This window comes from Acomys russatus, chromosome 24, assembly GCF_903995435.1.
Source record: "Acomys russatus chromosome 24, mAcoRus1.1, whole genome shotgun sequence".
In the NCBI taxonomy this organism is placed as follows: domain Eukaryota; kingdom Metazoa; phylum Chordata; class Mammalia; order Rodentia; family Muridae; genus Acomys; species Acomys russatus.
This window is the reverse complement of record NC_067160.1, coordinates 36,312,376-36,339,120: the sequence shown is the minus strand read 5'-3', so window position 1 is coordinate 36,339,120 and position 26,745 is coordinate 36,312,376. Positions and strand designations below refer to the sequence as shown.

At 38.1% G+C, this 26,745-nt stretch overlaps 1 protein-coding gene across 2 annotated transcripts in view; it reads left to right on the top strand.

Annotated features, from left to right (window-relative positions):
• Acvr2a (activin A receptor type 2A) overlaps positions 1 to 26,745 on the top strand; it is a 76,416-nt gene that overhangs the window by 1,089 nt on the left and 48,582 nt on the right. The gene's annotated exons all lie outside the window — the stretch shown is intronic.

Below are 26,745 nucleotides of genomic sequence, written 5' to 3'. Positions count from 1 at the left end.
AAGAGGTATGCTGCTGTGTGTTGGTGGTGTGTGCTGGCTTTCACCCACCATTTGTGTGCTCTTTTCAGGCGTAGATTCTGCTTACCTACGGAATACTTATTTTAAACGCTTTGTACCGACGCATTGTTTTCAGTTTAGAACAGGGCTTGTGAAATTGTGCTCGTGTTAAATATGCTGTTCTTGTGAGATGTAGTTAAGCTCAAGGTTAGAAGAATACTCTGGCCATTTTCTACCCGAAAATTTGATTATGTTAGGATGTTGTATGGTTGCAACCAGTGGTTGGAAAAACTAGCCTTTTGTGCTTGAGATTCTGAACGTGCATCTATCCAGCTGAAAGGTGTGTGGATGTACTTGACAGGAGAGTTAGTTCGAGGGATGAGACAGTTTAAAAGTCACAGTGAATGCATTCATTACAAAAATTCAGTGTATATTTACTAGGTTGTGGCAAAGAATAGGGGTGGGAGGACAAATTGACATGCTTCATGTGTGTGTCGTTACCTCGTATGTCATAGGGACATTAGAAGGTGGTAGTGTTTTCTTTGTGTACCTCCCTGGTGTGTGTGTGTGTGTGTGTGTGTGTGTGTGTGTGTGTGTGTGTGTGGTGTGTCCATCTTCACCCCACCCTCCTTTTAATAGAATCTTTGTAATGTATAGAATTTTGCTGAATGGTACATTTCCTTGTGGTTAATAAATGGATAAAGTCTAGTCTTATGTCTGTAGTGGTATTGATCAGTTCCGGGTGGGCTGAATGTGTTGTGAAATGGCGATCATTGCCAGAGATTAACCAAAAGAATCATGTCTGTTTAAATGGAAGAAGGAACATGCTTAAGGCGGGCGGACAGTTCTTTTTGTGCTCCGTTTAGAGAGCAAGCTAAACAATGGTGTCTGAAATGAATGAAAGCTTCGATAATGTTAAACATGTTGCTTTTGTGAAAAGGCTTAACCCTGTAGTTTTCCTCCCTCCTAGTGCCCACCCCCGCCCCTGACTCTCTATGTCTGGCTGGTAAACTCCTGGTCAGATGTCCTTTTTTTTCCCACCCTCTGCCCTTGTGGAGGAGGGGCATCATGGCCACTGACCAGGGATGGTGGAGTGGCCATTATTCTTTCCCAGACCCACCTGAGTCTCATTAATTGATGAAGGAGGTTATTCCTGAGCAGCCCCAAGGCATCACTCTGGAAAAGCAAGCTGACACTACAGATCTTACAGCTTCCTCCGCTCGGCTGGGGACTCAGAAAGGATTGAGCAGCAGTCCCATTTACAATGGTTTCCACTGGGCTTGCAGGTGAATAGCAAAACATTTGAAAGAGTAGTTTTGTTGTTACAGAACATACAGATAATTCATAGAAATAATTTGAAAAACTACAATGCATAATGATATATGAAGGTTATTTTGTGCTTAACATGTTTATTATTGTTTTTAAAAGACTTTGTTACAAATCAAATGCACTCTAAAGAAGGGTTTGTGTGTGTGTGTGTGTGTGTGTGTGTGTGTGTGTGTGTGTGGTGTCTTCTAATTGATTTTTCTGTGTAATGTGTAATCTGGCGCTGGAAGCAGAGGGTGGCTATTTTTATTAGAATTAAGTAATTTACTAAATTACCAGTTTGTTTCTGGGTATCTGACTTTAAAAAAAATCAAATGGGAAACAGTTGTAAGGAATGTGTTTATTCTACGTGCTCAGGAAGGATAGATGGTTGGTGGCTTTTAAGTGTTTTTTAGACTTTGTTTTTTTCCAGCTCCCATCCCATGGTATGTGCTATGGAGACTGATTATGCAGACTATTCCTGTAGGATATGGCCAAGTGTATAATTTCCTCCTTGCTCTCATTCCAGGAGAAACATTTTAAGTTTTGCCCTCATCCTGGAATGCCTTCAGATTCCCTGTGATTTTTAATTTTTTATTCATCTTTATCCTTCTTCAGAGTCTGTTTCAAAACACAAATCTGCTTTTGACTGTTTGAAACATCATGGGTAATTTGCGTCTTTTAACACAATTTGTAAAAATGTGAGGCTGAATTTAACATTGCCCATCCTGAGCTCCTGTGGTATTTGAGTGGCTCTGAAGTTGAGGGTTCTGTTGGGTTGTGTATGAACAGGGAATGGTATGGTCAGTATACTCATGACAGGAGAGCAGAAAGACAGCAGTTGTTAGCCATAGCTGTGTGCTTGGAGGAAGAGCTAACAGTATAGTCTCCTAGGACTTCTGAATGTGGGCTAGCAAGTGATAGACAGGGAATGCTTTCTCAAATTTCTTTTGCAAAGAAGAACTTTTTTTTCTAGTCTTAATTATATGTAGGTGTGTGTCTACTTGTGGGCATGTGCATGTTGAATGCATGGAGGTTTTAGATCCTCTGGAATTAGTTATGAACTGCCTAATGTGGGTGCTGGGAACTGAACTCTGGTCCCCTGGAAGTACTCTTAAGTGCCTCATTATCTTCTCCAGGCAGAAGAAACAAATCCCAGTATAATATGCTGAAACATACAGACCAGATGAAAACCAGAACAAATTCTCCCTCCCCCATTCCACTTTGACATTTTTCCTGTTTATGATCTGAGCTAGTGGTTCTCATGCGGGAGTGACATCTGGAGACATTTTTGTTTGTCAAAACTGGTGAGGGGATGCTACTGGCACCTAGTGGGTGGAGGACAGGGATGCTCCTAACCATTCTCCATAGCCCAGGACAGCTGCTACCACAAAGGATTATCCCGTTCAAAATGCTAGCAGTGCTGAGATTGAGAAACCAGATTTTGAATTCTTAAACGTTAAAAGCATTAATAGAAGGAGCTGTGGGCTCCCTTCCATCAGAGTCAGTTAGTTATAGTGCAGGATGTTGGTGATCTCTAGGTGACTGTTGTAAGTTGTCATTATCTTTTAAACTTAGGATATGATTGAATTAGGAAAAAATATATATTATTTTACCCTAATATATTTCATTTACAGTATTTTGCTGACTGTTGTGAATAAACTCTCCACTGACTTATTCTGACTGTTCATGAAGACAGATACTCATTGACATGATAAATAATTGGCCAGGGTATCATGTTGAGCCATATTTGTGTTTGACTTTTTTTTTTTTTAAATAATGCTCACCTCTTAGGATCATTCTTTTTATCCTTATTGAAATCCTGGGACTACATGTCTGTGGGCTGTGTGTGCTAAACATGGTGCCTGAAAAGTTCTGTATCATGCAGATAGAATAAATGTATTCTCTAAATGATTCCAAGGTGTAAGGGTTAGCGCCAGGGTTAGGATTAGATAAGTTCATTAAAAAATTATTTCTTTTGTTTTACCTAATTTTAAAGTGATTTCTTGACTGTATAATTTTCTTGAGAATAATTAGCAGGGTTTGGGTTGTCATTATACTCATTTAGTACACGCCAAGTAATATTCTACAACCCTTTCAAGACCTTTGTCCTTCTTAAGGCTAAATCTTGATGGTGATTAATAAATATTTACCTTGTTTTGAACTCTGGGTTTAAGAAACTTAAGCTAGCCAGAAGATAATTGCAGTGACTCTTAAAATATGTGGCACGGTACCATTCAGAAGAGAATCTAGGATGTTTGAGGTCAGATTGTCTTTTTAAAAAGTATTTTATTTTTTATTATTTTTAATTATTTGTTGGTATGTGTGTCTGCAAGTGGATATGTGTACCTGAGTTGGAGTTAGAGATAAGCTGTTGGCCTGATGTGGGTGCTAGGAACAGAGTACTGGTCCTGTAGAAGAGCAGCCTGTGTTTTTAACTGCTTAGCCATCTTTCCAGATCTTTCATACTTCTCCTCACTGTTGTTTTGTTTGCTGGGTTTTGGACTACCACACATACTTGGGAGTGTATACCTGTCTGGTTTGAACCTCAAAAAGAGTGGTTTGAACTTTAGATTGCTTTTATTTTCTTTTTCATATTCAAGGTTTTCCTTAACTCTTTACTCCCTTTGAAAAAAATCTCTTATTGTTATTTGTTCATTGTCTGCTTAAGCCAAAATTTGACCAGACTTTTGAGTGGATTTATTGCCACTGATGGGCCCATATTAGACTTCCTCTGCGGTAGATTTAATTCTGTTAGGTTATAACAGTCATGTCTAGACAGAACATTGATTTAAAATTGACTATTGAAGATGAAAGTTCCAGGAATAGAGTATAAAGGAAGAAGACAAGAAAACTATTGTAGATAGCAATTGGCATCCTGTCTTTCCTTACCAGATTTCGTAGTCCCTTTTGTACATACCCAGTGCATCTAGAGGTTAATAAAGGGACTTAAAAGAAAGTTCTCTAAGGTTGAAATTTTTGAACTGTTAGATAGGTGGGTCTAGGGGGAAAATTGGGAGAATTTTGTGCATAGTGAACAAAACTGTCATCGTGGTTAGACTTGGGCTCTAAGTGCCAGTGCAGTCCAGCTCACTGGTTGTCTCCTACTTAACTCTTTTTAGGTAAGACTAGCAAGTTTCCTGGGTTTTTTGTTTTTGTTTTTGATTTTGTTCCCCCAATCTATTTTCATTAAATAAGAAATCTGAGGCTGGATATGGTGGTGTGTGCCGGTACCCAGCACAAGCTAGGCAGATGCAGGAAGATTTCAGCAAGATCCAGTCTGGCTTGGCTTACATGGTGAAAAACTACCTTAAAAACAATAAACAAGCAAACAAAGTATCATTCTTGTTTAAAATCTTTGACTGACTGAATCACCTGTAGCATAGTGACATATAGGTCCTTCATTATTTGGTTCTTGCCTGCTTTTTCTAACGTCTTGGTATAATTGTTAAGACTGCATTCCATACTTAAATTTCCTTTGTTTAAATAGGCTTTACGTCTTTACCTTTGTCAAACTGACTTCGTTTTCTTGTGCCTCAGTTTTCTTACCTCTAAAAATAGAGATATAAATGGTGCCCACTTTAGACAGTGGTTTGGTAATGAAGTGGCATGTGAGTGCTAGTGATTTTTGTTGTTTATTTTGATACAGGACTTCACTATGTAGCTTTGACTGGCCTGGAACTCTCTGTGTAGACCAGGCTGGCCTTGAACTCACAGATCTTTGCCTCCACACTTGCCGAGCTCTGCTACATTGTTACCACTCTTCCTCCTCCTTCCTTCTGTGCTCCAGTCCTACAAACTCAAAGGGCAGTTACCTTTTAGTGTATGCCTTGTGATGCATTTGCATGTAATGTTTCTTTCTTCTTTACCCTGCTGACTCTTGCTATCTTAAAGACTGAGAAGTGTTATCCTTAGAAATACATTCTCTGCCACCCAGCCGCTATTGAGGTGGTAGGTTTTTGCTCTTTAACACTTTCTAAGTGACCATAGTTTCAGTAATTGCTGTAAATGTTCATCTTGCCAGCTTCCCCTTTAGCTAGTACAGAGTTTTCATTTTTTGAAGAGTTTCACTTTTGTAGTCCCTGGCATATAGTAGGTGCTCAGCAAAGACTTGTTTAGTGAATGAAATGGAACTGTTTTGCATGTTTGGTGCCTAGATTTTCTTTTGTGTTATTAAGTAATGAACTTGGGTTAGGTGATTTCCAAAAGCTTTCTGAGTCTCAGGATTTGGTCACAATAGTGACATACTGAGAAAAAATTTTTTTGCTAGTGGCTGTTTTGATATCCTTAAGTTCTGTTCACTTTAAAAAATGCTTTGTCTCTAATCCTTAGATGAACATTTTATTAAGATTTGAATTGTGTAGGTTTATAAAGATTCTTCGATATCTTTAAGTTCAGTGATGTTCATACTTTTAAAACTGTAATCCATAATGAGAATTATACATTGTATCATGACTGAGTTCCCATGTGATAGTGTCTCTGTATATATGTCAGAATAAAGCTTTATGAATTACTTACTCTTACTGTGTACTGGAATGATACTTTTATGTATTTTGTTTCATTTAAAAATGGTACTAGGGCCAGAAAGGTGGCTCAGAACTTAAGGGCACTGGCTGATCTTCCAGAGAACATGGGTTCAGTTCCCAGCCCACATGGTGGCTCACAACCTTGTATAACAGCAATCTCAGGAGATCTGGCGCTCTCTTCTGGCCTCTGTGGGTGGCAAGCACACATGTGGTACACAGGCTCAGACCAAACACCCATATACATAGAATGAACAAATAAACTAAAATGAAAAAATGTTGAGTGTGATCCATAGCATCAGTGAACATCTAATGGACTGTAATTGTCAAAAACACTGATCTAGTTCAGTAATTCCCTCATTCCCTCTGCCTTGTACTGTTTGAATGAGATGGGAAAATGTACCAAACACCCATGTGCAGAAGAATATGGCTGTAAAAGTAATCTTTAATAGAGAGTATGTGCCAGAGCTGACTGCCCTAGGGGAGAGTTTGACCTGACTTCTGAACTCTTCTTTTTTCTGGTCCAATTGTTTAAATTGCAGTCTAATTCTGTTTTAGCAACTTTTTTTTTTTTTTTTAAATGGCTAAATAAATGTCTGGAAAGCTATGGACTTAAACACGAATGAAAGTACACATGCAAATTTAAAAAATAAAAGGGTACTAAAACCTATGAGAAAATGTAGTGATACTTTATAAGGGAAGACACTGATGTATATGTATCCATTGTGTTGTCAGGAATGATTCTGAGTATTAGTGGCTCCACGTGTTCCTGTTTAAAGGATAGTTACCTTCTAGTGGCTACATGCTTAGCTCCTATTGGCGATCTGGTTTATGTTGTTAGTTTATGTGAGGCATTTCCTTACAGTAATACTGCTCTACACAAATACACTAAAGTCTTTGTTGAAGTTGGTATGCAGTATTCATGCCTGAAGCCTACCTGATTCCACAGGCCAGTCTTCTGAATGAGATAAAAAGTTTCTCTTTGTCTACAATATTTCTGGGTATAAGTCTGTTTTCCAGTGCTCCTGAAATAAGCACATGTAAAGCAGGACGGCAGTAACTAGAAGGACAGGCTGCACAAGTGGAGACAGATGTTTCAGAACATGTCAACTATATATATTGTAATAAAACATGCCTGTTACAAAGCCTGGCGTTTAAAACACTTTTAAGCTTCATTCTTAGTTACAATTAGTGGCTTTAAAATTTGTATTTGATAGAAATGATACCACAAGTGTAGTGGTTCACTCATGTAATCCTAGCATGGCTGAGGCAGGAAGATTGCCATGATTTCAAGGCCAGTGTAGGTTTCTTAGGTAGTTCTGGGCTAGCCTGGGCTTCAGAGTGAGACCCTGCCCTCACTCCATAACACCATTATTAGGAAAAAATGTTTTGATCACACTTTTATGACTATAGGTGTTACATCAAACTTGTAACACATTTCAAGATGACTGGAGGTGGATGAGGTGTGAGACCTTGGCAAGTGTCTAAAATTCCAAGGCTACATTTTATCATTTATAAACCAAGTGTATTAAATGAAATACGCTATATAACGTAATAGCTGCTTCAGAATAATATTAATGTATGTTAATAATTTTTGAATCTAATTTAGAAGGACATAGTATATAAGACATTTTAAAATATAAGTTCAGTTCTTGGGAGATAGTTTAAAATTTTTAGTCAAATTAATGAGCAATTACAGCAAAATAATATTCTAATAATAATACAACCAAAGAAAATGTAAGTATAGAATGCTAGAGAGGTGCTAGGATTCCCTAGATTCTTCAGATACAGTTTTTTGTTTGTTTGTTGTTGTTTTGTTTTAAACCAGGGTTTCTTTAAAGTTCCCTTTGTTTTAGCATGGTCTGAGGCAGGGGAAGTTGCAGTGAGGTTGAGATTAGCCTGAGCCATAGTGATAGGCCACCTTGAGCTGAACAGCCAAACCTTGTCCCAGAAAAACAAAAGTAAAAACAAAATGTTGAGGTCAATCTATCTTACCTGGTGGAATTTAAAATATTTTTCTTGGACAACTTCATTCAAATATTGGGTATTTTTAAAAATTTTTCTGCAAAAGTAAAATTAGAAGGTTTCTTACGTTTGTTTTTAGGTACCAGCTATTTGATTTTTAAAAGCATATTTGGTCAGTATGTTTTGTTTCGTTTTTTTGTTCCCTTCTTTTAGACACCATGTCATAGCCTAGACTGTCCTCAAACTTACTATGTAGTTGAGAATCTTTCTGATTCTATCTCCACAGTGATAGGACTGTTCTACCACTTTGTGTGTGTGTGTGTGTGTGTGTGTGTGTGTGTGTGTGTGTGTGTATACTGTGAATGCCCATGAATGTAAGTGTGTGCACTCCTGTGTGCCAGAGCGGGTCTTTGGGGTCTTCTTTTATTGCAGTCTCTTTCTTGGGTCGAGACCCTCTTTGTTTCTTACTGAACACAGTGCTCAGATGAGCACTGCTTTTTTTCAGTGAGGCTGGCCCAAGAAGAAACCTGTATCAGAAACTATAGTTCTATTTAGACTGTTTATCAGCTTTGATTTAAGTGACATTTTTATAGTTAGTAGCCTTGTATTGATGCCATGAAAGGGACTCAGATCATTAAGCTGGATAACAGAAGCTGTTGGCCCTGCTTTTACATTTACAGAATCTTTACCATTGGAATATGGTACACTGTAAGGGCTAGTTGAGTCTCTCTGCCTTCCTAGTTTTGGGGTTGTAGGTACTTGCAACCATGCAGGGCAAGTGTTGTGTATTCAGACTCAGGCTCTTGTGCTTGTTGAACAAGCAAGCACTGTTACCCATTGAGTTGTCTTTTCTGCCCTCCAGTTGTTTGAGTTTTAAGGGGATGTAGTTCAGTTGGTAAACTGCTTACCTATGGAGCATGGAGCCCTGGGTTCAATTCCCTAGCACCACATAAAAGGCATGGTACAGACAGACACAGGAAGATCAGTCCTTCAAGGTCAGTATTTGGCTCAGTAATGAGTTTGAGACTAGCCTGAGCTACAGGAGACTACCACGAAACCACACAACACACCTGCCTTTTCTTTTCTTTCTTCTTCTCTTCTCTTCTCTTCTCTTCTCTTCTCTTCTCTTCTCTTCCCTTCTCTTCTCTTCTCTTCTCTTCTCTTCTCTCTCTCTCTGTATCCATTCGTCTATCCATCTGTCTGTGTGTGTGTGTGTGTGTCTGTCTGTCTGTCTATCTATCTATCTATTGGTTTTTCAACACAAGGTTTCTCTGTGTAGCTCTGGCTGTCCTAGAACTATCTGTAGATCCAACTGCCTCTGCCTCCCAAGTCCCAGAATTAAGGCATGTGCCACCACCACCTGGCAAACATCAATACTTTAAATATGTACTATTTGGGCTTAAAGAGTATGCCACTCAAACTCCTTTCCTACTGACTCTTTTTTGATCTTTAACAACAGCAACACCTCGTTTTACGCATTCCTGAATTAAAGTGGATAATACATATAAGTTGTTCATTTAACAGATAAACATGTGATACATGGCCAATTCATTGCTAAGTGCTTTGGTGCTGCCATGGACAATACAGGCGTGATTATGTCCTATGGAGCTCCTGTGGTAAAGATTTAGTGAAATGAATCAAGTAATTACACATTGCTCTATGTGCTGTCAGAAATCAAGAGGTGCCAAGAGCCTAACATTTTGTTTGCCTCATGTTACACATTACAATCTCTATTTCCTTGTTTTGTTTTTGTTTTTTTTACTGTTTATTATTTGTACATTCTGCTACTAGTGTGCAAGCTCAGTATGGGAAGAAGTGCCCCATTCATTCCTTCATAACAATACCCCAAGACATAGCCCAGTTCCTGGAAATTCAGTAGATAGTTTACTGGCTGCCTGAAGAAATTCAGGGAAGGGACTGTAGAGAGAGGTAGGGGTGAGATAAGATAGATTCTAACAGGGGCAGGAGTTAGAATAAAATGCAGAAGGCCCTGGGAAGTAAAGCGGTTTAAAGAGTAGCTGATTTGGTTTAGATGTTAAGAACATTATTGCAACCTGAGTGTGAAAACTGTGATAAAAGTGTACAGGAACAAAGGGGGTGGGCGCAGGAAGCAGCTCCTCACACCACCTAAGCTGGAGCAACTGTCCAGGCCTCTTCCTTGTTTTGCACACTATCTGGCTGTGTTGTAAAGCTTGGCTATAGTTATCAGTACCTTTTACATCACCCTTCCCCCAATTTGTCATTACTTGCAACCCAAAACCAAACCAACCAACCAGGCTTCCTATGTATGTGAGTTCTTTCAGTATGGTATCTCAGTGAACAGACAAATCTACAAAAGAGATGGTCAAACCCAGGCTAGTTTATTGTGCTTTTTTTTTTTTTTTTTTTTTTAACATTCCTGTCTCTAGATTTTTGTGCATATGTTTTTATATTCTTAGTTTTCTCTTCATATATCCACTTAAAAAACTTTCTAAGTCTTTAGTGTTCCAAACATATGGTATACTGTTTTATTGACATGATTGAAGATTCAGAAGTAAAAATGCAACTGCATTTTGTATCTTAATTTTTATAAATTTATCTTAGAAATTTACTCAAAAATTTTATCTTTTCAAGTTATGTAGATCACATTTAAAGGCTGGAAGGATGAATTGTACTTTGGGCTGATAGTTTTACTTAGGGCTTCAGTCTTTAATTAGGTAAAGAACTTGGTATTTTATTTGGAGGCATTTCGAGCCTTGACTGTTGCATAGAGGTGGGTATGCTTGGTGAGGGAGACCAACGCGTCCTAGGGCAGAGGTTTGGTGATAGCATCCTTTACTAGAAACAACTGCTTTGCTACTCAGTAGTGAGAAGGGATGAGATCAGAGGAGGCATGGCATTTTACCAGGGGAAGAGCGTGAAGTGGCAGCTTCCCTGACTATCCTTTTATTCTGTATAGAGTTTAAGTAACATTTTGTTTGCTAATAACCTTTTCTTTTTAACCTTTTCTTATTTTCTTCTTTAATTCCTTCAAAATATATAAACCTTGTTCGTGAATTAATTGCTACTTCATTTTTTTTTGTTAAAAATGTAAATAGAGATTGCTTATTAGCTGAGAGAGCTAGAAATAATAGAGGCAATTAAAGTAGGAGGCTTGAAGTAGTGGAAGGGCCTAATAAACTGTCCAGGGATTCCCTCCGTCCAAGTAGTAGTCCAAAGAACACCCATGCTGGCCCCAGTTTTGAAGACAGTAGTGAAACATAGTTTAGGGTTAGAGGAGGGTAGGAGCTAGTAAAGCTGAATTTTATCTTATCTACAGACTTTCTTACTATAGCCAAAGAGTATCCTCAGATCAGGAATTGTAGTTCTCTTTAGACTGGTGACATAGATTTATCTGCCTGATATAAGTGACAGTTTAATAGTTAACAGGCTTATATCGATACCACGAAAGAGACTCAGATGATTAAACTAGAGGACAGAAGCTGTCGGTCCTGCCTTTACATTTACAGAATCCTTTACCACTGGAACATGGCACACTGTAAGGGCTAGTTAAGAGAAATAAAAACCTATATTGCTGGCATAAACGTAGTTGTTTGGTTAAAAAAAAAAACTTTTAAAACAAATAACTATAAGACTTTCCCTTATCTTGAGATTTAGTAAAAGTAGTTAATTATGCAACCCTTGGATTAGTATAGGAAACACAGCAAACATTTGGCAGGGAGAAAACGTAAATGTTAGAACTTCTCTCTACAATGATGTGTACTATGCTTTGACCTTGGAGACATTCTAAAACCTTAGTTCCTTTACCTGTGAAGTGGAATTTGTAATGGCCAGTTCACAAGATTAATTGAGGATCTAAGACTACACACAGTAACTCATGTAAAATACTTCACATGTAAAAATACTTATAATTAATACAGTGATGTTCTTCAAGGTATACAGAGAAATGTAAAGGTGTATCTATGACAAAATTTCTAATTCAGAGTTTTGTGATTCTCAATAGAGTAGCCATTTGTGTAAGCTCTGAATGCATAATGATGCAAATTCTGTAAGCAACTTAGTATCAACTATGAAAGGAATATTTACTTCTTAAAGTGACCCCTTTACCTTATCACCTCTCTGGTAGCTCCTCCTAACTGCTTTTTATTCCTCTGAATTTCGACCCCGCCCCCTTCTCTCATAATCTGTAAGATGGCCATTATTCACTAGACAGTTTCCAGGGTCTACCATACAGGAGCTTCACATTTTGGTGAGTGGATGGGCAAGTGCTTTCAAGTGTTTAGGACAAGGGTCTGTAAATATTTTTTATAAAGGGCTAGATAGATATTTTAAAGCAGTCTCATAGTTATTAAGCTCTGCCTATTGTAAAACAGAAGTAGCCATAAATATAACATAAGTAATTCTAATACAACTTTATTTGAATACTCAATGTATGCTAGAATTTCAATTTCATATAACTTTAATGTGTTACAAAATATTGTTGTTTTTATTTTTAAAACCATTTAAAAATGTCATTGGTCAGAGACTGAAGGAAACCAGGCCTATTGGACACCTGCAAGTAGCCTATCTCCCTCAGTTAGAAATATATTATTACTAAACAAAACTTTCTTTCGAACCTCAGTCCCATTTGCTTTCCTTTTCCCCACCAGTTATTCTACATAATTATTGTGTGGATGTTTGCCTACATGTGTGTCTGTTCACCACATTGCATGGATTGGTACCTACAGAAGCCAAAACAGGCCAGAGGATGGTGTCAGATGCCCTGGAACTGGAGTTAACAACTGGTTATGAGCTGTTGTATGGGTGCTGGGCATCAAACCTGCGTCCTCTGGAAGAGCAGCCAGTGCTTTTAACCACTGAGCCAGCCCTGGGCAAAATCGTTGTGAGCATGTGCTGGCTACTACGCCAGACCAATCCATATGTCGCCCCCCCCCTTCCCTATTTTGTATTCTGGTAATGCTGTAAAACTTTACCCTTTGGAATAACACTGTCTCTAGGAGTAGATGAATTTAGTATTTCTTCTTAGAGCAGAGGAAACAGTCTCCCCATTATCACCAGGATTTCTGTCTTTCTTGCTCTCTTCTGCCTTCTAGACCTTGCTTTGTAAAACCTTGCTGTTCTAGGTTCCCCTGTATGGTCCTTTGGTAAGGAAGAGCTTTGTGCACGGGGCTAGGGAGAAAAAAGGTGGGGGAGAAAAGAATGGAAGGTAGTTTCTTTACAAACCACAAGTCACAACTCATTAGAGTATCTTGAAGTCTATGCAGTATGCCCACATTAACAGAAAGAAAGAAAATGGACAGTAACCAGAATGAATAACTCAGAGTGAAGGATGTTTTGTGAAATTTCAGTTGTATTTATGCATTAGGTTACAGTGAAAATCATTGCACTCAGGAAGTTTAAAAGTCTGTGTTCTGAGGGTTAGAGATACTGATTTTGAGATCCCCCTCTCCTTTTCTTGTTAAGCAGTGTGAACGTCAAATATGAACAGGAATCCTCCTGCACTCTTTCTACAGTGTGCTGCGTGTAGATAGGAGACTGCTAGCTTTTTACTGAAGGGAAGGGCAGGATGATATGGCCAACTTCTCAGGTGAGGCGTTAGAAATGCCTGTCTCATTTAGGTGGCAGAAAGAAGTTATATATGACCTTTGTGTTTTAGGGCACAAAGCACATCCCAGTTGGTGGTAGCTCACCACATCCCCAAGGCACAGAATTAGCTTAGGTGCGAGGCCACTGGTTTAGTGGGGAGAAACAGGAGTGACTTGTGAGAGGATAGTTTGCACCTTCATTGTTCCCTCTGCATTTCTCTCTTTTATTTGTATCTCCTTATTTGGACCCTTAACTCATGATAGCAAAAGCAGGGAATTGAGGATGAAAATTGGTGAGGAAGAGTCACACAATCATGTGTTTGGCTAAGAAATGAATTAGGAAGGAAACTACAGTAGAAGGGCCACCTGGCCACCGGACGGCCTGGCTGTTCTGAGGTGGCAATTGACAAGTGGGTGCAGGTAAAACAGGTTAAAGTAAAAGTCTTGGCTTTTGCACCTTTGATATGCTGATTGGATAGTTTTTTGTTTTTGTTCTTTTAAGTTACATGAAGGAAGCTACTTTGGGTTAGTCTAGGATAATTACTCATTTTAGGCCCTTAAAAATTATAGTTACATATCTTTGAGACATTTTTGCCTGTTATATGTTAAATTAGCAAATATGGTGAAAATTAACTGATTCTGATCTTTAACTTGATTTGGAATTGTCATGAGAATAAAAAGATTGATGGACAAGCTATTTTTATTCACTAGAAAAGTAACAAAACTATATAGCAGACACATAGACACTTACGTAAAAAATGGCAAGATAACAGATCGTTTAAAATGTATTCTGTTTTTCCTAGGCTGGACAGGCAAGAATACTCTTGAAATGGAATTACCAATCATCTAGAATGAGTTTCAGCTGATAGTCCCCAAAGACTTTAACCCAATGGCACACCATTAGTCTTTTACCCTCCTTTCATACGTGTGTTTGCCTTCCCACAGTATAGTTGCTTGTTACTTTTATGTGTTTGTCTACTGTGTGTTCTTTAAGCTTCATTCACTGTAAAATAAGAGGTTAGTGCTTACTGAGAGCAGGAGAGGTTGCTGCCCTGGTTCTCATCTAGGACACGCAGATGATGGCTCTACCTACTTTATATATTATTGTGAAGTGTAAGTTGCTTTCATTGATTTCTGGATGTGGCACTGTAATACTAACTGCTGGTGCTGTTTGTTGTTATTATCTATCAGTGTCTGAACTGTTTATTTAATGCGAACAACCCAAAATGTAGTGAATTGAAAGTTGAGGGCACTCCAGCATATTTATTGAGATATTGTACTTTGGCACTTGACTATTTTTTTTTTGTTTGTTTGTTTGGAATACAAATAATATTTAATTGTGTTTGCTTGTTTTTTAAATTTTACTGTTTCTTTGACTCTGCTTTAATTTTATAACATTATTTGATTTTTAGAGAAAAGTGTTCACATTTTCAAGTATGTAATTTAGTAGCATTATTTATATAAAAACTGAGAAATCTTATCAAGAAATGATAGACTGCAATAATTTTTTACTCAGAAGTACATTTCCAAGTGAGGATGCTTCAAAACTTTCCTTTGCAGATGTGATAATGGGAGTGGATGTGTTATGAGAATAACTGAGATTTCCAAAAGTTAATTGTGTTTTAGTGTTCAGGACTTGATACCATATTTCTGGGAATATAACTTTTGAAAGTGTTTCTTTGTGCCTATTTGATTCTGTTTGAATTTATTGGAGTAAATTTTATGTCTTTTTAAATTCAGACTTAAGATGATGATATTTGTGTGAAGTCACTAATCTGCGAGGCTATGACTAAAGCTCAGACTTAGTTCAGAGTGCCTGTATAAAGAATACCCATCAGAGCTTAGTCCATCCCCACTATTTCCAGCCTTAGGGGAGAAATATTTGCAGCACTTTATGAATAGTTGTTATGTCCACAGCTTGAAGGAACTTTGGTTAGGTCCTAAGGAGCCAGAAATAGCAATACAGCGCTAAGCGGCACCAAGGCGAGTTCTGATTTTAGGGCAACTGTTCTGCTCTTGCTTGGCAAAATGGCAGCCATAACTCCACAAGTGGTAGCTGTTAGAAGAGATTATATGTAAATGTGCCCTTGATTGTTGAAGTGCTTTTCTTAGTCATCTTTGCTTTGTAATAAGGAATGTTTAGAATTGTTTTTCTAATAGGCCAGTCTTGTGTACATGTGACAGATGTTGGCCAGACTTAAAACTGGCAAGTTATGTCACAGCCTAGCCATATTCTTAGGTTTAATAATATTGCTAATTTATCATTTATTTAAACTGTCGTCATCAACAACCACCACTTGCAGTGTTCAGTGGGCTAAGGCTTTAGGTTTTGGTGATGATATGCATGAGTCACCCACCCTAGTAGACAGATGCTGCTCTCAGTCCAGAGATGAGGAGCTTGAGACCCCGCAACCTACCTAAGACTGAGTGAGTGAGCAAGAGAGCTGAGATAGTTAAGGTTGAAGGACTTACATTGGTTCTATTGAATCAAATATTGTAAAATAGATTAAAATATGAGTTACTGATTCTTGAACAGTGTTTCCTTCCAACTGGTTGTGCCAAGGTTTCTTCTTCCTGCTTCCGTCCTTAAAGCAGCTGCTGTTGCTGGCACCCCTTGTAACCTATGATGTAGCCAGAAGTGCTGTTACCAAGCTGAGGTGTTGATAGCCTGTTATCATTCCTATGCTGATACAGCAGAGTTTTCTCCACCTCTGGAATGGAAAAACAGCTGTGTAAAGACAGAGAAAACAGTTGCTCTTTCTGGTTATGCAGTAAGCCACGAGTAGGACCAGGTCAGCATTCATTTGCTCTAATTACCACTTGAGTAACTAGTGAGTTGAGCATTGGAAGTGAGTGCATCTTCTGAAAGTGATGAACTTGATTCAGAGAAGTTGATTGGAATTTTCTTGCATAGGAAAAACAAACTTGTATTGTTTTTACTTCCTAGTTGGAAAGTCATTTAATAGTAATGGTTGTTAATTGCTTGTTACCTATGCTGGTTCTGTTATTAAAGTTTGTGGTTGCTTTCCTCTCATTCATATTAAGGTATATTGATAAAAAGATGTAACAATGCTCTCTTTGCCCAAATTCAAGGACCTCAAAGTGTTAAAGTATCAATTAAGCTTAAAGACAGTAAAACAAATAAAAAAGAATAGGAGGAAATACTTTAAAAAAAAAAAAACCCTGTCTTTTTAAGAGTAGAAAGTATGAATACAATATGACACGTGAGAATAAGAGACAAACCTTTGGTTAATTTGATTTGAATTTAGATGTTTGAGTTTATAGAAAGCTAATCTTTGTACTTCCTTTAGCTATAAAATAACAGTAAATAATTAAGGGATACCTACTATCTACCTCTTAGTTTGCCTGGTTCTGTAGAGCCTATCAAGGTTCAAGAATGTAGTCATTAGAATACATTTTACATTCTGAAACTGAGGTATATAATATAGATACATTTATTTCTAAAGTTAATGGTTTCTGACTCCAAATAACTTGTTGTTTAGGAGAGAGAGAGAGAGAGAGAGAGAGAGAGAGAGAGAGAGAGAGAGAGAGAGAGAGAGAGAGAGAGAGAGAGAGAGAGAGAAAGTGTGTGTGTGTGTGTGTGTGTGTGTGTGTGTGTTAATTTTCTACTGCTGTAATAAAACAGTAAGACCAAGGCAGCTTATAGTAGGAAGTGTTTAATCAGAGCCTACAGTCCAGAGGGGCAGGGTTATCACCATTATGGTCAAGAGCATGACGGCTGGCAGCAAGTGCTCTTAACCACTGAACCATCTTACCAGCTCCCAATTTCTTTCTTTCTTCCTTTCATTCTTTTGTTCTCTCTTCTTTCCTCCCTTCTTCCCTTCCATCCTTCCTTTCTTCCTTCCTTCCAATTTTCCTTGGTTTAGTCTTTTTGAGTTTCTTACCATGTTTCTTCTAGAATTTATTTCTATTTTAAAAAGCCCCTTAAAGTTATGGATTGTGATCCTTATGTGTGTCATTGTGTTCCTTGTGTTCTGGGTTGAATGAATATTTGTTGGATAAATTAATGGGAAAGAGTCCTTATCTTGTCTGTACTACCTTTTTTCCTCTCTTTATCCTACTGTTAATGTGAAATAATTTCCACAAAGATTAATGGTATTTAATTGATTAATGAGACCCAATGTAAAGCATGCTCTTTTGTGTTTGGTTTTCACTTGACTTTTCTTTGATGCTGTTGTCTTTATTCTTTCAGATGTTGTTTTGTTGTTTCCTTAGTGCCTTTCCCCCTTGTGGCTAATGTCAATTGCAATTCCAGCGTTCATTCTTGTCATCTTTCTTGTCTTGCAGCTTTTTTGGGTTGTTGTTGAGAGTTTATTGGTTATGCAATTTTTATTCTACTTGCTTTCTGCTGAAATAATGTCACCTCTTACCTTCAGTTTTAACTAAATGTGGAAGTTCAGAGTTACATATCTGACTTTGATCCTTCCTCATACGTCCCAGACTTATTTATTAGTTATCTTGTAAACATTAAGTATATGTCATGTCTGGTGCTATGGTAATGAGGAAGGCCTCAAAGGAGTCACAGCCTCAGTTGAGAGTGATTCGTAAAGTAGCAGTTACAGAGCACATCATATCTGTGTGAGAGTGGAATAAAAGATGGCCTTATTTGCTTTGGAGGGCATCCTTTTGTGCTTTCCATCAGTAATCTTTGCAGCCATCCTGAAGGATGACTAGAAATTCACCAGGTGAATGAGGTAGGAAGAGTGGTCCATTTGTTATTTTCTTCCCTATAAGCCTGGTGTCAGTGCTCCCTGGTGGTGAGAAAGCTCAGTGTACCAAGTTCTCTAAGTCCTGGGAGTGTTAGGCAGGCACTGAGAATTACAGGCCAGTGCCATGCCAGCAAAGTCAAGCACTGAATCCACAATGAGAGTGGTGACTGTGGAAACAGGAGAGTCAGCAATACTTTCACCACTACTTCCTCAAAGCAGCATGTGTAAGAAAACGATGTAGACTAAAACTCAGAAAGGGGTGCATGCTTGATTTGTCCTTTCCTGCTATCTGCTACATGTTGCAGTTTCAGTAGTGGTCATAGTAGATTGAAGTACAGCCTTTTCAAGATTGTGGCTCCCGTGTGTATTGTTGCATGCATTACATACAGATGGTTCACTTGGAGATACTGTTAAACTGTTGAGTTTGATGCATTATATCTGGAGCATTGCTGTCTGTGCAGGGATGGTACTTGGAGCTGAAAAAGAGGAAAGACGATAAGAGCCAATAGACAAAGTGAACGGTTTATACGGGCATATACATGATTGCTATATGTTTTAGGAAACCAGTTCAGGAAACCTATATTATGAACATATATGGGACATTAGGCAGTGGTTGGAGAAAGGGTTTCTGAAGAGGTTGAGTAGACGTCAAATTACAAAGGGGTTGATTTGCTAATGAGTGTGAACAAAAGGACTCTATAAATGTACAAATTTGGTTCTGATAACACTTAACTTTTTTGAGGTTGTAATAATTACATTATTTCTCTCTTCCTGATCTTCCCTTCAAACCTTCTCATGTGCCTGAAGCTCTTTATTGACTTGTGATGTACTGTTGTATTTCCCCAGGGTCTATCCTGTTCTACCTTTATTTCTGTCAGTTCTGTCTGTTTTGGTCCTTTGATACTGCAAAAACCTAATGGCTTTTCTCCAGCCATGTGCTTGATATTTCCCTCCATACTCCATCCTTTTGTATTTCTTGAGTTTCTTTCTATCTTATCCTTAGCAAGTTGTTAAGGGTTCTTTACTATGTTATGATAATCCATTATTCCATGTCATTGATATTTTCTATTTTTCTCTTCACATGACATCTGTAAGAATTACTACTAATTCATCTATCTATGTCCAGTTCAGTGCCAGTAGAGTTTGTGTTTGCTTCATATTCATTGTATTATGAAAAACAACAACAGTAACAACACAAATAAACAACATGGAGTTTGTGGCATTTGGCTGAACCTTGGAGGAGGCATTAGATTTCTCCATAGAACATTCTATGCAAAATAGGCACATATGACAGAGCTTTGAGATACTACATGTGAATGTAAAAACAATATGCTGACTACTATCCTTTTGGAGTGGTGAGGAGAACTTCCCATGAGAAGATGGGGTTGGGGAAGCAGTTTGAGCACAGATCAAGTGGGGTCTTCAGTGGCATGCCTAAATGTTGGTGCTCACTGTCGGAATGTGCATCCGTGTGGATGGCACTCTGGCGAGTAGCACTTACTTTTGAATTTTGAGGAAAGGTTTGGTAATTTCTGAAGTATCATAGATGTAGACAATCTTGTTCTTTTGTGAAATGCTTTAATATTGTCTAGTTTTTGTTTTATTTTTCTTTCTAAAGAATATCAAACCTTTTTTCATGATACAAATGCTTTATGTTTCTAGAATTTTTCTAGACAAAATTATTTAAAATCATGTTTTACCTTCTTTTCCCTTAATATTTGAACACCCTCTAATAGTCACATATTTTTACTTCCTTAGAGAAATTTCTGAAGTTACTATCTGTTGGGTTAGTAATTGGCTGTCCAGAATACAATTTCATGTTTTGCTATTCATGTTTTCTCCCAGGATATTTGTCAAAGTGTTAAAGTTGATTTCACATCATTATGCAGGAAGGTAACTGTTCATTCTTGCTTTTCCTTATTTTTTAACTCAGTCTGCACTTTATGATTGTAAGGCCCTCCTGGTTACATGTAGCTATATTAAAGTTCCATTTTTTGAATTGTTGGGAGAAAATCCAGGAATTGAAAGTATTTGGGGGACTGTGAAACAAGATTAGGGGAAAGCAAGGAATGGTGTATGAAATTAAGAGCCATTCAAAAGAGATGTACTGCTTATAATGTTGCTGGAGAGGGGGAGGGGAACGAGAATGCTTGAGCCTGCTATTCTGTAGTTATAGAGAAAATTTGTATACAAGTCAACAGTAAATGTTACATTATAGTTTATATTTAAAAGATGAATTGCATGAAAAGGCAGCTGAATAGTAGCTGAGTAAGTAGAAAACCCAAGACAATGAAAACTCAAGAGGCAAGGTAGCTTAGAAGGCTTCATAAAGAAAACGGGATATCAGTGAACCTTGAAAACCAAGTAAAAACTTAGGTAGATGAGAACGTGGCTATGGACATTTGAGGATGTGAACAGTAAGAGTGGCATGCTTAAGCTGGGCACATGCCTTTAATCCCAGCACTGGAAGGCAGAGGCAGGCAGGCAGATCTCTGGGAGTTTGAGGCCAGCCTGGTCTACAAAGAGAGTTCCAGGACAGCCAGGGCTACAACACAGAGAACCCTGTCTCACAAACAAACAAACAACAACAACAACAAAAACCCTTTAAAGAATGTCATTCTCGTGGTATAATGATTAGACCTGATATGGGAGATAAGGACAGTTTCTTCTAGGACCTTGGATGCTAGAATAATGGCATTTGGCTTGTGTGGGATGATTAGGGGATAATGTAGCAGAGGAAAGGATGTGGAGTTGGAGGTGTGAAGGGGCATGAGATCGATGAGTCAGAGTGCATAGAAGGATTTGAGACACTGAGATACTCTGACTAAAACAAATAAACATTATTTGAGCACTGTCTGAAGTGTAAGAAGGCCTTCAGTATTAGGCTTTTCTGTTGATTGTTCAACACTCTGATGTAATTAGTATAGGATGTAGTTAACTGCTGGCTTATTTCTTCCTTCCTTACTTTGATATTCCTTTAACCATCTTTTTTGTTTTTTATTTAATGAAAATGTTACTTTTAATGTAGCTTTACATATTTGCACCTCCTTGAATGAAGTGTACTCTAAATGAAATACTGTTTAACATTTCATTTCTCATTTTTTTTGTTATTAAAGCATCTTTGTTTTGAATCAGTGTTGGTGTATAATTCTTTGGACCTTTGTGGGTTACCCAGGCTGAAGTTGGCACTAAATAATGAATATTTGTGCATTAGCCTTTACAACTTTAAATCAACTTGCAGGAGTAGTGTACAATGACTCTGAATCCTTGAGTGTTTCAGTTTATTCACATAAGATCTAGCCTATGTGCCTCTGCATTTATACATTATGCTACATTTAATTATAAATTTATTTTCATAACAGATATAGCAATACTTTGTGAAGGAAAAAAGTTATTTTATTTAACAGATAAACTTGATCATATAACAAACACTTTTTCCTCTGAATTAGTGACAACATGGCCTGATATGTTTGTATTCCACTGCAGTTAAGATTTTAACAATCAGCTGGCTGTGGTGGCACATGCCTGTAATCGGGGAGGCAGAGGCAGTCACATTGCTATGAATTTGAGGCCAGCCTGGTCTACAAAGGGAGTCTAGGACAGCCAAGGGTACAGAGAGAAACCCTGCCTTGAAGGAAAAAATTTTTAGCTAACTTTTTGAATGTTCTCGACTTACTAGTTTTGTATCTATCATTATTCTAAGTTAAACATAGTATATGAAGGCCAATTAAAAGTCTAGACATGGCTCAAATTAAAACGATATGCATTAGTGAAGAAATCTTCATTGAATATTCTAACTTCTGCATACTTCCTCTTTTCAGAGCATCAGAGCACTTCTCTCTAGTCACAACTCCCTCCTCCTCCTCTTCCTCCTCCTCCTTCATTTTTGGTTTTTCGAGACAGGGTTTCTCTGTGTCATCCTGACTGTCCTGGACTCACTTTGTAGACCAGACTGAACTCACAGTGATCTGCCTGCCTCTGCCTCCTGAGTGCTGGAATTAAAGGTGTGCGCCACCACGCCTGGTTTTCTCTCATTTCTTTTTCTGTCTAATAGCACTAGACTGAAATCTTTTTCTTCTGATATTTTGGTTTATCACTACCATTTCTGAAAACCCAGAAAAATTATTATCAGTTCATTTTTTTGGCTCATACAATTAAAAGATGCACTGATTTTACCTCTTCTTTGAAAAGAATGCCCATGGTAGATGACTGCAGTAATTTGTGTTGACTACCAAGGCCTCCAGGGTATGGGTTGAGATGGACTGAGGGCAAATGTTCAGTATATCCTTTCTAAAATTATAATGATTTTCTTCCTTTAATTTCTAGTTCCCAGCATGTTAAGTGCATTCATTTTGCATATGAATAGTGATGGCATTCTGCTTACCTATCTATAATTCCTGTGATTTTCTTTTTCTTGTTAAGTTAGGGAAAACTACTCTCTCATATTGGGGCATATTTTTAAGTACACAAAAGAGTAAAAAAAGGTCAGAAAAGGTCAATAGTGTACTTTGAGGTACTGGAAAAGACTACTTGTGGAGTAGTCTATGTATATCTTTGAATAGTGCATTTGCGACTCTACTTAGGAGGTGTCTCTGGTAGCTTTATTTCCAGAACTGTCTCTTTAAATGTTCACACTTATTACTGTGCTAAAACATTGTTTGGGGATTTTTGTTATCAGATGGTCTGATAGTTAAAGTTTTGAGATGATTGGGCAGATAGACTGGCAATGTTTAAAGAAGGTCTTATAATGTATCCGTTATAATAAATGAAGGCATCGGGCCAGGCAGGCTTAGAGTTCTGGAGTCTTTAGAGTTGTAATGCAAGCTACAACATGAGCCACAAAATGAAATTTTATATACTTCAGTAGGTATACATTTTAAGAGTTTTAAAAAGTGAAATCAATTTTAACTGTGTACTTTACTCAGCACAGTATACACAAAATATCATTGAGTCACTTCGTACTGTTTTTGAAATCCAGACTATGCTTTACATTTTAGTTTATACTAGTCACATTTCTAAGGCTCAGTAACTTGATAAGGCTAGTGACCACATTACTGGGCAGCTCAAGTGTAAGCATTTAGCAAAAGTGGAGTGATGTCAGAAACTTGAACAAATGTGAGTCTCAGACAGGCCTGTAAATGGAATTGTCTATGAGAAACTGTGTGAATTGCTGTTGGGTTTTTATTTGGGGGTGGGTGGGTGGGTTTACGGGGGTCAGATCCTCCTGTGAAAATGAGCTTTGGAGCTTTGGTGGGTTATAGCCAAATTATCCTTAAAGTCAAGAGCATCAGAGGTTCAGAAATCAGGAACAGAATGGCAGAGCTGGACACTCAGCAGTATTCTACCAGAAGACTAGAGCAATTGGTTGTCATTTTAAGAAAATCATCTTTCAGAACCCAGGGCTTTTTTAGCCTAGGCTATGTGTTCTTACATTTGGAGGAGAGGGGTAGTTATTATAGTGACAGCCAAGACAAACCACTAGGATCAGATAAAACTGACTGCAGAAGCATAATGTGGGTGGTAGGAAGGAAGGGGGCTGATATACTTTAATATAGGAGAGAGGAAGAGTCTGAGGTAAATGATTGATTTTTATGAAGTAAAAACCGAACAAAGTTCTTTGTGACCTAAGAGCAAGTGAAAGATCATGCAGAGTACTGTATTAAAATTTATTGCTTGGGCCGTGATTAGAGGTTCTAGTGATAGGCACTTGGCCGTTCTGTAACTGCTGTAGAGAGCCCAGCTCTCCACAGAGTCCTGTACTGACCATTTAATTTTGTATTCCTTTCTGAGCTACAACCACTGAAGCCATAGGGTCCTTCACCCACAAAACTGGTAGAGATAAAGTTTCTTCATAGAATTCTATGAATTAAATGAAACAAGCATGTAGTAATGTTTACCAGTGTGACATGTTACTGGTTAACTCTAAGTTTCTGATATGAAGTGTGTGTGTGGGGGGGTATGTTTTCTTGGAGTGTGTATTCATACCACTGAGTGTTAACTCCTTAAAGTAGTTTCAGAGTTTAGCTGCTGAAACCTCTTGAGAAGGGCTTGGTGAAAACTTTACACGCATTTCTGTCAGGTGAAGAAAGAGCTTCCTAAGTTCCATTTGTAAATGAAGATGGTAATGAGCGGGAGCACAGAAGTCTGCGGTTGTGTCACAGCCCCTGTACAATGGCCTCATCTCTTGGTCACAGTGGGGTTATCTTTCAAGCTTATTCAAGGACCTTCCAGCATCAGAATTATCATGGGTACTGGTTAAAATTTGCAGGCTTTAAAGCTCTATCTTAGACCTCTTGAATCAGTTGTTCATGATAGAGCAAAGGAAGTTTTATTTTACAGTCAAGCATAGCTGTTCTATATAGGGTACTCATTTGGAGAGCCAGGAGATGGATGACTGTAAAACTTGATTTAAAAGTACATGTCTACTCAGAGTAGAACTAGGATAGGGGTGCAATCTCTTTCCATATATCCGTGCAACTGGGAAGATCACATGAGATATTTCTTAGTTTGAAAACCTGGATTTGGTGACGGATATTTAAATTTTAGACTCAGGTCTATAATGATCTCTGTAGTAGATAAGTCTTGGTGGATCATAATTTTCATCAAGTAGATCTCGAGGCCAAATTTTCTATCTAGAAAATAATAGCTTGCTTTTGATCTTCTCTGTGCTCATTAACTTGAGCTAAGTGGCTTTCTAGACATTCAGATCTAAAGTAGATGGTTGTCCTCCACATCCACTAGTTTCATCTCTCTGGGTTCAACCAGCTCTAAACTAAATAGACTTCTGTATATTTTTTTTTTTTTTTTTTTAATGCTTGTACATATTTTTCCTGATTTCTTTTTTTTTTTTTTTTCCTTTTTGGTTTTTCGAGACAGGGTTTGTCTGTGTAGCCTTGGCTGTCCTGGACCCACTTTGTAGACCAGGCTGGACTCGAACTCACAGAGATCTGCCTGCCTCTGCCTCCTGAGTGCTGGGATTAAAGGCGCCACCACTGCCCAGCCTTTTCCTGATTTCTTTCTTTCTTTCTTTCTTTCTTTCTTATTTTATATTTATTTATTTATTTATTATGTATACAGTGCTCTGCCTGCATGTGCATCTGCAGGCCAGAAGAGGGCATGAGATTACATTATAGATGGTTGTAAACCACCATGTGGTTGCTGGGAGTTGAACTCAGGACCTTTGGAAGAGCAGTCAGTGTTCTTAACCTCAGCCATCTCTCTAGCCCTTTCCTGATTTCTTAAACAACCTGTTTATATGACTGTTTGCATAGCGTTTATATTATATTTGATATAAATAATCTAGAGATAATTTATAGTATGTAGGAGATATATGTTGCTTATGTACAAATATTATATTATTTTACCAGTTTATATTTTTGGTTGTGAGCCTACCCTTTAATGGCTGAGCCATCTCTCCAGCCCTGTTTTTTAACACTTTATGAGATACCTGAGCATCTGCTAATTTAGATATTCTTCACAGGAGGATGTTCTAGAAGCACCCCTTAGAGATACTGAAGAAGACTGCATATAATTTTAAAGAAAGACTGTTGTCTGTTTTAATTTTTACATTTAGAGGCTTACAGCCTGTCAATATGATGGATCTCCCGGCACAATCTCTATTACTCTTGTTTAGATAGTTTACTTAAGGATTATCTACAATGTACCTTTAATTACCACGCTCTATTGCCTAACTGCTTAAACCCTCAACATATGAAAGCCCCAACTCAGAACTAAGAGCTACCCTGCAGTGAGTGCTTCTTCTGATGCAATATAGTTCCCATTTTCTCTTATTTCAGGCTCTTCTTAATCATTTATTTTCTTGCTTGAAGATATTTGTACTTGATTCCTGCACATAATAGTAGAATCTCCTTTTCCCCCCTATGCATATAAAGCAGCTGCTTAAAATGCAGAGTTCCAGGTGACCAACTCACATTTAGAGAATTTGAGTTAGTGAATCTGGAATAGGCCAAGAAATCAGCAGTTCGGTAATTTTGAGAAACATTGCTTCAAGTTACTGTTTTCTCCAAGGACAAAGGTTGTAGGCATTTGCTGTGATAAAACTTAACAGTGGTAGTGATTGTTGTTGTGTGTGTTTGTTGGGAACTTTAATGATACTAACAGATCTTAAATGAAGAAACAAACTCAGCACCTACAGGTCACATCCAAATCCCGTGCCTGAAGACCTGGCATTCTCTTTTCTGAAGACTAGCTCTCACAATAGTCCAAGGTCCTATGCAAGCTTCCAGGGGAGAAAAGCAATACCCAAATGCAAAGCCAACAAACCATAACAATGTCTAGCATGGCAAGATAACTACCAAGGGTGCAGTAGTGACACCTATATCTCAGGGGTAACTAACAGCTGTCTTATTGGACTTAAGGCCTGCACAATAAGAGGAATTCATGCTTGATACTGTAAATCCAGCAGCTATCTGTGGTTACCGAGGGCACAGATCCTGGAAGATGACTTGCTATTACTGTGTACTAAACCAATATATTCCCAATTTCATTGTAAATACCTATCCTTATATCCATAGGTAAGTGTAGTAGCTCTTACCTTTTATCAAAGAAGCTTGTCTCTGCTGCAGATGGAGAGAGCATCATAGAAAGCCACAGCTAGTTAGAATGGAGAGAGAGCACTGGACTATGAGATGCCCATCTCCA